We start from the raw sequence: 10133 nt of genomic DNA, 5'->3' as shown, positions 1-10133 counted from the left end.
CCAGGCCCTGAAAATCAACAAACAAAACAGAGCCCCTCCAACCTTGCCCTGGTAAATCTCCACCCTCTTGGTGCTTTCACTCTGTGCTGTTTGTAGATGGTGAGAAGCATGTGGGGAGATAAGTGGAGGGAGAAAACTGCCAGAGAAAAAGGAGGACTGATCAGGAGGTCAGAAAGCTGGGGTCGGAGTAGGGGAACCCAGGAAGAGTCACTGAAAACAGAGGGCCCAGCCTGGGAGAGGCAGCGGGGTGAAAGTGCACTGGGTGGAAGGCCCCTGACTCAGCACACTGCCCGGCTCCTGGAGAAGGGAACTCAGCCAGGCCAGAGGCCTCCAGAGAAGACCTCACCACTTGCTGAAGGCTTTATCCTGGAGCTCTGGGCTAACCTGTTACCTGGGCCTCTGTGGAATTTTCTGGAGGATTCAGCATGCCGCAGCTGGCCTCATAGGGCTTGTCTCCATCAATTCTGTATGTATGAGGTCCTGCTATTTCCGAAAAGCTCAGAACCCAGGAAGGAGAGAGCCCCCCCCCCCCCCCCCCGCACCAGACTGCCATGTGACAACCTACTGTGGATGGGTGGGTGCTGCCCCCTGGTGGTGCTAGGAGACCCTGCTCCAGACCTCACTGGGCTGCTGTCTTGGGAGAAAATGGGGCTGATAGGCTTCCGGTCAATTCCAGGACCTCAGGTACCTTTTCCATCTGGGACTTGGCCTGATCTCTCCCTTTTCATTTCCTCCAAGATCTTGATGACCAACAGGCTTAAGCAAGACCACGAAGCAGTCACAGCTGGAAATTCCGAATTCCACAAACTTCTCTCCCTTTTCTCCACTTTCCTCCTCTGGATGCCCAGGTTTCTTCCAGCTGTCTGGAAAGAACATCCATCTGGGAGCCAGTTCATGCTGAAGCGTCAGTCACAGTGGGTTTTCCTCAACAGGAATAAAGGTATAGCAAAGAAAAGGAAGAGAGCAATGTTTGATCCCAGAGTGGAACGGATGGGGGCTCTGTCTAGCCTTTCCAGAGCCCCCTCATATGAGGCCCTTGCTCTCTGAGAGCTGAGGCTGATCTGGCCAGTGGGAGGCTTGAGAGCCTGACGTCAAAGCCATTTACCCTTCCTGTTTGCCCACTGGGAGCTTGGTGTGGGGCTCAGCCACTTAGAGGTGACAGAAGCTAGCCAATTTCCTCTCCATTTTTCTTCTGTAGACTCTGCTTGTTTTGAGGGGCTCCAGGCCTAGGAGCAGGCCCAATGGCTGCCCAGGCAAAGTCCTAGCCATTGATACTCACACCTCCCCCTTTTGGTATTCCAGCTCCTGCCAAGAACCAAACCCTCTTCCCTCAGGTCCGGGTCAAGGAGCCAGCATCCTTTCCCAGCCTTCCCTGCTTCCCAGACTGGTTAATTGAATTGCTTTATCAGTCATCATCTTTGGGGCAGAGGGTGATAGAGCTTTTCCCCTCATGGAGAGAGAGCAGGGAGGGTGAGAGGAGGCTGAAACCTCCCATGTGCTTATCACTTCACTTTATCCTGCCTCCCACCCCCACCCCCAGGCAGCCTGTGGAGACTTGCAGTCTCCAAATCAAATGCTGAGAGCCTTCCCATGAGGGGTCTGGGAAGAACCCAGACACAGAGGACAGCCCACGGGGCCTTGCAGAGGTCAGCTAGAAGGGCTCGGCACAAGGGACGAAGGTAGGGCTGAGTTGCTGTGAAAATCCTCGTGAAGGTGTATTTGGGGCTCTTGGGGAACACCAGAGATGGACTTTGATGGCCCAACTCTTAAAGGGAAATGACCAGAAGGGTACAGGCTACAAGCTCAGGACTGGCCAGGACTCAGAGCCCCATAAACCATGGACTTGGAGTCAAAGGGCTAGAAGGGACCTGACTGTCAGCTCACAAGCACATTCTCCTTGACAGATTCCAGCCCTGTGGAGCCGCAGTGAGTGCTGGGAGACTGAGCTGGGCCTGGGCTTGGGCCAAGGGTCAAGAAGGATATTGGGCCCACATGGCCTCTGAATGTAGCACAGTGTTCATGGGATCACAGGATCAGGGCAGCTAAGGGGACCCCCAGAGCCCTCCTGGCTCAAGGCTGCTGAGACAGAGACCCAGGCCAGGTGCAGAGAGTGGGAGCACGCGTGCACACACGGTAGCTCAGGGCCCAGCTGGCAAGACTCCTTGACACTCAGTGCTTCTCCATCTAAAAAAGTACAGCTTCCTCCCACCTGGGCTAAATTCCAGCAAAACTGGCTTATTCCATTAGAGTGGTTAATTAGTCCTGATGGGTCCGGTCCCCTCCAGCGGTGTCCCAGGGAAAGGAAAGCAGTTGTCTGGAGAGGGAGACCAAAGTCTGGCTCCTCTTGGATACTCACGAAGCCCAGGGATTCTTCCCTGCTTGGGGCAGCCCTGGGAAGAACAGACAGACCCAGAAGCCAGCCAGCTCCGACCCAGGGAGCCCCAGGGTGGATCTCTGCTCTACAGCTGGCACCGTGGCTCGCTTGGAGTAATCCTAATAACGGTTGGGTGGTTGTTGAGCGACACACATGGTCTTCTCCCCATTTCCCAGGGTTTCCTCCCATGTAAGACCATGTAAGTAAACGCAGCAGTGTGCCTGGCTCCGGTGAGTGTGACAGTGACAGGACATGCCAAGTCAGATTATTACTGCTTCTACAAGGCAGTAGAAGTACGAGGCAAGAGACCCCTGCCTGACCTCCTTTGTATATTCCCAGTGCTTAGCACAGTCCTAGGCACTCAGAACACTTGGTTTATACTTGATGCATGGAATCAATGAGGCAGTGGGGTGAGGGTGGGATGAGGGTGGGAGAAGGTGGGAGCCCTCCCTGTCAGCATCTTGCTCTACTGGAGGGTGCACTGGATTGGGAGAAACCCAGTCTTTGACCCCAGTTTTGCCCCCGCTTGGTTGACGCTCAGATCGCTTCCAGCCCTTTGACTCCAACGCCGTGGTGTATGAGGCTCTGAGTTTCCCATCTCTGGGCCGGTTTCTCCAACTATTCTGCGAGGAGGCTGGGCCAGATATGCACTAAGGTTTATATTCCGGTTACTGTCGCTATGAAACAAGTTACCCGAACTTCGTGGTATAAATCCAACAAGTGCTGTATTTTGCTCATGATTTTATGGGTCAGAAGTTAGGAAGGGCTGTCAGACGGTCCTTGCTTAGAGTTCTTCACGCAGCTGCAGGCAGATGTCAGCCGGGGCTGCAGACGTCTGAAGCTCAGCTGGGCTGAATGTTCACCGTGGTGTGTGCATGTGGCTGGCAGTTAACGCTGGCTGCTGGCTGGGAGCTTGGCTGAAGCTGTCAGTGGTACACCTGCAAACACTCGGCCTCTCTGGCACAGGCTAGTCTCAGGGTAGTTGTACTTCTTAGATGGTGGCTGGGTTTCCCCAGAACTCCCAACGGAAGTGGCATGACCAATTCTAATCTAGCCTCAGAAGTCACATAGCATTATTTCTGCCATACTCTGTTGGTCAAAGGAAGGTTTTGCTCACCCAGATTCCAGGGGAGGAGCATGGACTCCATTCCCTTGAAGTGTTAAAGAATTTGGGGCCTTTTTTTAAAAATGCCTCCGTATCCCTATGGTCTGTAGAATCCTTCTCCTCTAGCCCAAGGCCCTGTGGCTGGAGCTGGCTCACTCTGTGTAGCTGTTTATGCCTGTTTGTTGGGGGGAGCATGATGGTGTGAGGGATTGGGGAGACACCCACACTTCTGATACTCCCTTTCCTTAAAACAGTGCCTTCTCTCCCCTCCTTCCTTGGCTTCTTTGCGTTTTAGGCTTTCAAACTAGCTCTGGGAGAATGACTCACTGCAAGGGTGATGGGGCCCCCAGAATGAAGCAGCCCCCATGGACTTACTCCAGTTGCAAGAAGGAAGGAAACTAATATTAAATGAGCACCTATTATATTCCAGTTTGGAAAGAATTCTATACTGGATTCCAGTAGGTTTTCCAGAAAGAGTTCATTTTTTCCTCCCAACATCTCTGCAAGGAAGCGTTGTTATTGTCATTCTCCCTATAGAAAGTGGAGGTTCAGAGGGTTCAGGGACTTGCCCCAGGTCATAGGGTTGGTGATAGAGTCATGATTCAAACCTACTTCATGCTACCTGCCCCGGGCAAGCATGCGTCAAAAGAAGTTGTCTCCGGGGCTTCCCTGGTGGCGCAGTGGTTGAGAGTCCGCCTGCCGATGCAGGGGACACAGGGTTCGTGCCCCGGTCCAGGAAGATCCCACATGCCATGGAGCGGCTGGGCCCGTGAGCCATGGCCGCTGAGCCTGCGCGTCCGGAGCCTGTGCTCCGCAACGGGAGAGGCCACAACAGAGAGAGGCCCGCGTACCGCGAAAAAAAAAAAAAAAGTTGTCTCCCATGCCCCCCTCACGCCCTCCTCTTCCTCCCTGTCTGCTCTCTATACCCAGGGCCCAAGCTCAGCCATTCACTTCCCCATCAGAACTTAGCTGTTTGTGCCCCACTCAGGCACCAGTGACTGAAGATCTCTGGCACCCTGGAATAGGCCTGTTTCATGGGCAGCCACAAATTCTTTGGCCCCTTTCCCATCAACAAGCGGGATCTGTATGTCCTCCCATTAACTCTGGCCAGATGCTGTGACCCACAGAATATGGCAGAAGTGTCACTATGCCATTTTCCAGGCCCAGGCCTTAAGAAATTGACAGCTTCCATCTCCCATCTCTTGAATCGATCTCTCTGGGCACCTTGAGCCATCACAGACAAGTCTGGCCGCCCAGAGATGAACTGTGCTGTGGAATCCAGTTGTAGACGCTCATCTGGGGACAGTCTGAGCCCAGGCTGCCAGCTGTTCTCACTGAGGTGCCAGCCATTTGAATGAATGTGAGCGAGGCTGCCTTGGACCCTCCAGACCAGCTCATCTGCCGGTTGAATACCACTGAGTGACCTCAACTGCCACTAGAAGAGCCACTCAGACAAGCCATACCTGAATTCCTCACCCCCAAAATCATGAGATATAATAGAACGGTTGTTTCAAGCCACTAAGCTTTGGAGTAACTTGATACACAGCAACGTGGCACTATCTCATTCAATGCATTCGTTATACCTATCTTACAGACTAGGAAATTTAAGTTCAGAGGGGTTAAATAACTTGCCCTAGGTCTTTCAGGAAGCAGGAAGCCTAGCTGGCATTTGAACTTGAACTTGAGAAGTCTGACTCCATAACTCCCTCAAACCCAAGCATTTGTGATATCGCTTTTTAGTGGATCTATGTGTCCCTCCTGGCGGGAGCACTGGCATTTCAACCCAAAACATTACCTTTAAACAAATAATTGGATTCATTTTCAAGGAGTGATATTTTTAGCACCAAGACATTCCCTGTTTAAGAGATATATGGGGAGATTTGAAGATGGGGGGGCGGGGGAGGAGGGGTTCCCTTCCCCAAACTCAGGACAGTGAGCGCTGCTGATTTATTTATCTTTGTGTATCCATAGCTGGCACAGAGCTTGTTCATGGTGGATACTTAATAAATGTTTGTTCAAGAATAAATTAAACACACCATTGTAAAGTAATTATACCCCAATAAAGATGTTAAAAAATAAATAAATAAATAAATAAATAAATAAATAAATAGAAAAAAAAAAAAAAAAAAAGAATAAATTAGCCCACAAAAGAATAAGTGATGGAGTTGGAGTAGACGGGTAAGTGGACCAAGACCTGGAGAGAAAGGTTTTCCTGCCATCTGGTGGCTATTCCTGGAACAACACTTTCTTCTCTGTGGCAGGAGAAGGAAATGGAACGTTCCTTGGGGGACTTTGGCGGTGTCAGGTATCAGGTAGCACCATTCTAGACTGGAGTAGAGTGCCGTGTGGTGGGGCCTCCCCCAGGATCCATACTTCTTGTCTCTTCCAGTGTCTGTGCTCCTGGAGGGTAAGCAAAGAAGTAGTGCTTCCCTACCCCCAGGTCATTCTGTTCTCCAGAGCTAAGCATTCAGTAGGTGCTCAATAAATACTTGAGACTGAAATTTGTGAAAATAGGCAATGAACAGTCTCATATTTCACCTTTACCTTCTACTGAAGTTTGCAAAAAAGATAGCTACCTTGAAGAGAGGGGCCGTTCTCCCAGAACTTAAGTGGCCTGCTCCTGGCAAACCCTCAAGTCCCCAGCCATCCCCCACCTCAGTCTCAGGCCTCTGGACACTGGCGTCTTCCCACCCTCAGCCCCTCCCACCTCCCCCCTTGCAGAACTGACAGGCCTAGATGGCTGTCTTCCTGGCAGTAAGGCAGGGTCGGAATTTTCCCTACGAGGTCCCGTACACGGACACAAAACACCATCCTCACATCAGACGAAGCCTCATTTGCCTCATCTGGAAAAACTTGGACAACAGCATATCTCCCTCAGAGAGCTGTTGCTCTGTGACCACACGAGCTTAGATGTGTGAAGTACTTGGAATCCGTAAGGCTTCCTACCAGTGTATGCGGTTACCTGTCCTGGACAATTCCTAGGAAAATAAACACATGCCCCTCTTCATCCTCCTCAGCCAGACAGCCAGACAGCCAGGCAGCCCCCAAAGTCCCACAGCGGTCCTCACCAACCCACCCCATCCAGGCTTTCAACCCAAAGCCGCCCTTGGGATCCGCAGCCTCTCCTATCCCCTCTCCCTGATCCCAGAGCAGGTCAGAAAGGCAAGAGGGGTTTGGTAAGAACAGACACTTTATTGTACACCATGAGGGGTGTAGAGAGGAAGGAGGGGCTCCAGGGGTGACAAAGCCTCATCCCCTCCCCTGGGCTGAGTGGTCTGGACCCAGGGCTCTGACCAGCATGGGGCACGTGGACTAGAATTTTTCTGAACTTGCACCAGAACCGAAAGTGACACCTGGCATGTGTGCATAGGATGAGAAGGGACGCTGGGCCCTTCTCCCCCATCCCCAGTCATTAGGCTCCGGTGAAGGGGCAGCAGGCCCCCCCAGTTTGGGGGCCTGGTGGGCGCTCAGGGAGTCGGGTGCGTCCCAACATGTACTCCAGTGGGAGGGGGGAGGTGCAGCTGTGAAGAAGCTAGAGGGCAGCCCCCTCTCCATACTAGTGCAGGCCTGTGTGGGCCTGGGACCACACAGCTTCTGGCCCCCAGCCTCACGGCCCGTAGGCTGAGTCAGGAGGGCCTCTCCTAGCACTAGTCCCCACGGACTTTTTGCTCGAGGGCAGAAGCCAACCTGGCTGGCATCAACCTCTGTGCCCACCCGTCCACCCATCTGGGCCTCAGGCTTCACGTTGCCTCAGTGGAGTGGGCTCCCTGGGCAAGAAGCTGGTGACTGGGGCTGGAGGGCAGGCAGAGGCAGGACCAGCCACCAGGGACTCTTTCAGGTACACCCCTGGCCTGCCCTGCTCTGCCCCGGAGTCTGCTCTGTCCCCTGTGGGCACTGCCTGGACAGCACCGAAGTCAGTGGGGTGGGGACCCTGTGCTGGAACATAGGGCCTGCCCCTCTCTGGCCACGTCCTGCTCCTCCAGGGAATCTGGGGCTGGATCTCTCTCCGTCAGATGCCCTACCTGCTCTCGACCCCATCGGCCCCATCCACTCCCAGCTCCCCTGAGGAGTGAGCAGAGGTGTGTGTGTGTCAGAAGCACAGGGGAGGGGCGGCTGTTCCCCCTGAACACGGTCAGGGATGTCTCAAGGACAAACACAGGACAGAGGCGCGGTGAGATGATGCCCTCTTGGGGTCTCACCATCTTAAGGAACCCAGCACTTTCCCCGGAGCTGAAGACATTGTGTCTCCAGTGGGCACAGAGAGAAAATAAAATAAATGTGGGGACTTCTCCCACTCCCCTAAGATGCCTCATTCCCTGTTTCTGGCAAGCCCAATGGGGGGAAGGCAGCGAGTCACCAGTGAGAGGCATGTGCCTGTCCCAGGACGCGGGTTTCCCACGGAACCCTGCCCTGAGGCCTCGCCTGACGGAGCTGAGAGGAGAAGGAGGTGGCAGGAGGGCAGCGTGGCCTTCAGGAACGTGGTGAACACGGGGATCACAAGTCAGCACCCTATGCGCACCCACACCCACATATGTGCGCGTGCACACACACACACGCACACACCAAGCTCAGGGCCCTACGTCTAACGGCAGAGATGCAGCAGGACAGGGCCCGGCCTACGGCAGCCGGCTACGAGCACTACCCAGCCCACGAGGACCAAGCTGACGGCCCCAGCTCAGCCGCCCTGTCACAGGCTGGCGTGATGGGGCCTGGTCCAGCCACACGCTACAAAATTAAAAATATATCAAATATACAATGAAAATAGATCTTTACAGCACTGAGGATGAAAATAGTCCACCAGCCACAGTATAATATTGGGTTTGTCATTTAACAGCATTTACACCCACATGTACAGATTGAATATACAATAGAAATAGAATATATAGAGTATATATAGTAGTGTCTCTCCTGGGGCCTTGCTTTTCCTGTTGCTATTTCTGCTTGGGATTAGGCACAGGGCCAGGTAGGAGGTGCTGTCAGGTGAGGGGGCCTAAGGCGTGATGTGGTGTCCCAGAAGCTCATGTCTTTGTGGAGATGTGGGTCTCCCCCTCCCCCCACACACTCAGGAAGGATGGGTGGGGCTGAGAGGGCTGGAAATGGGAGCACGTGTGGGAGGAGGACGAGGAACGGAGGTGGCGAGTGGACCCCAAGGGGGGCGGGGAAAACCAAGGGACTAAGGGGTGGAAGAGGGACCCCTGGGCCTAGTGTGTCCCTCCCAGGGCTGAGAGCAGTCAGGGGCACAAGAGTGACTCAGGACCCTTTGTGAAGGAGCCAGGCCTGCCCCTGCCCTGCCCACTGCAGCTCGCAAAGATGGAGGTTTGCTGTCCCAGCCAGTCTTCCTTCCTCCCCACCCCTCCTTCCTTCCATTCACCCATCCTTGCATCCTTTCATCAGTCCATTCATCTCTCTGCAGACTTCTGACCTCCAATCAGGTTCCAATCCTCTTAGCCTGCACTCCGAGGGCGGCCCTCTTCCGGGGGAGGCAAAGGTAAGCGTGGGTGGGGTGCCGCAGGGCTGGGCCCCAGGACAGAGGCCCGGCCCTCCCCCTGGGCAGCTTCCAGTGGCCACAGCATGGCCTGTGCCCCCCACACCCCGCCACGGGCCGGGCGGCTTGGGAAAGGTTTCCGAGGTGTCCACACACGACGTGCACACCGGGTGGCTGTGCTTGTACAAGGAGAGGGGCGGCGGCCCAAAGGGGCAGTGAAATTATCTCCTTCCCAGGTGTGAGCCCCTGAACTCCAGGGACTGCCGTTCCAGGGCAGAAGCTGCCGCTAGCGAGAAAGTCGGGCCCCTGGCGAGAGGGGAGGGGGTGTGCTTCACAGCTGTGCTCCAAACCATCTGACTTGTGCTGTGAGCCATCAGGTGTGCTCTAGAGACCTCTCCTCTCTCGAGGACAGAGGCAGAGGCCACGACTCTGGGCTCCCGGATGGGGGTGTGGGGAGAGGGCAGGCTAAGCTCTAATGGAAGTGGGAAAGGCTCTGGGGCCAGTCACTGCCCTACCAGGCAGGATGCGGGAGGACACACCCCCACCCCAGGCAGGGCCAAGAACACTGGAGGGTCCACCTTGAGCCTGGGGCCAAGGAGCCCCCTCATCCCACCACCCCCTCTGCCAAGGCTCATGCTCTAAACCAGAGGGCCCCGTCTGCCTCACCAAACAGAACTTGGGGATTTCTGCAGACTCCATCCCAAAGTCTAAGCCCTGAGTCCTGGCACCTCTGCCCCATCTCCAACCTTAAACTGGGCACCTCTGGAAAGGGACACCCCACCCAACACATCCCTGCACCACCACCACTACCTGGCAGCACAGACCTAAGGGACTCCGAGACCTAAGAACTGCAGGAGAGAGGGAGTGTGGAGTGACCCCTGGAGTGGCCACTTGGAGTCTCCCCTGTGCTGGGAATCGGGACGTCTGGGCGGTTCCAGTAACTCAGCGGTAGTTTGGTAAGGGGATCTCTGAAGGTTAGCTGGGTTGGGGGCCTAGACTGGGGGACAGAGCTTCTCCCAGCCCCCACTCAGATCTAGGAAGCAGAAGTCGGCTGGGACTGGGGTGGAGGATGAGGCAGGGCAGAGCCCCTCCCCTTGGGCAGAGGGCCTGGCCTGGAAGGAAAAGCCAGGCTGGGACACGTGGGCTGGCTGGGTGTGGGAGGCGAGGCG

This window comes from Stenella coeruleoalba, assembly GCF_951394435.1.
Source record: "Stenella coeruleoalba genome assembly, chromosome: 1".
NCBI lineage: Eukaryota > Metazoa > Chordata > Mammalia > Artiodactyla > Delphinidae > Stenella > Stenella coeruleoalba.
The sequence above is the reverse complement of the archived record's forward strand: the minus strand, read 5'-3'. Positions refer to the sequence as shown.